General features: G+C 24.5%; 1 protein-coding gene across 1 annotated transcript in view; it reads left to right on the top strand.

The window, feature by feature from the left end:
* Window positions 43–963, top strand: part of LOC104769272 (HBS1-like protein) — a 5,976-nt gene continuing 5,055 nt past the window's right edge. The window contains exon 1 of the mRNA XM_010493439.2: window positions 43–221. The gene's annotated coding sequence lies outside the window, so the exon portion shown is untranslated. The remainder of the gene's footprint in view (window positions 222–963) is intronic.

Below are 963 nucleotides of genomic sequence, written 5' to 3' on the forward strand. Positions count from 1 at the left end.
TTTTTTTTTTTTTGTATTTTTCCATATTCTCACTCTATCCAAACGAAACCCGAATCCGAACCCAAACCCAGATCCGGACCCTTTCTTGTCGGCATCAATTAACAAGGCTACGAATTTGAGAATATCAAAAGCACAAATTTACAGAGCGGAGGAGGAGTTGAATTCGAAGGAACGTTTCCCTTGAATCAAATTCTGCTCTACTACTACCACTACTAGTCTCTGTAAGTTTTTTTTTGTGGATCAATCCTCTTGTTTGAATGTTCAAATATATGGATCAATACTTATGAGATAACAACATAACAAATATATTTGAAATAATGTTGATTCAGTTTTTTTGTTAATTATATTTTGTTAATTTTTATTTGTATTTTCAATTTTTACTAAGATATAGATTTGATATCATGTATTAATTGTGTTTGATATAAAATATTTAGTTCTATGCATTAACATGAAATGTGTAATTAAACTTAAATATGGTTTATTATGATGGTATAAATATTTAAATGGTACTCCCTGTAGTTTTTGAGTAAAAAAATCATAAAGATTAATAAACAATAAATATTATCTCATTTATAAAACTTCTACCAAAACGAAAGTATACTGGCTTGTTTGAGTAAATTTTGTACGCTGTTGTTAAAAAAAAATATAGTTCAAATAGTGATAAATTGTTATATTAATAAAAATTGTAAATAGAAATTTGAGAAATTTTATAAAATAAAGCAAAAAAAAGTCTTAAAACTCTTATATAATGAAACTAAGAAAGTTATAAAATGAATTATGAGTAGTCTATATTCAATATTAAAATGTTACAAGATAAAATCTAAAAATATATATATTATTACTTAATTATTGTCAATAATTTTTTTTTTTAATTTTTGTTCCATCAGATTTATTTTATTTATTTTTTGGAATCGTGAAAATATTAGGTTCTTGATGCAGTTCATATAGGCCCGTTAAAAGCCC

This window comes from Camelina sativa, chromosome 20 (assembly GCF_000633955.1).
Source record: "Camelina sativa cultivar DH55 chromosome 20, Cs, whole genome shotgun sequence".
NCBI classification, from domain to species: domain Eukaryota; kingdom Viridiplantae; phylum Streptophyta; class Magnoliopsida; order Brassicales; family Brassicaceae; genus Camelina; species Camelina sativa.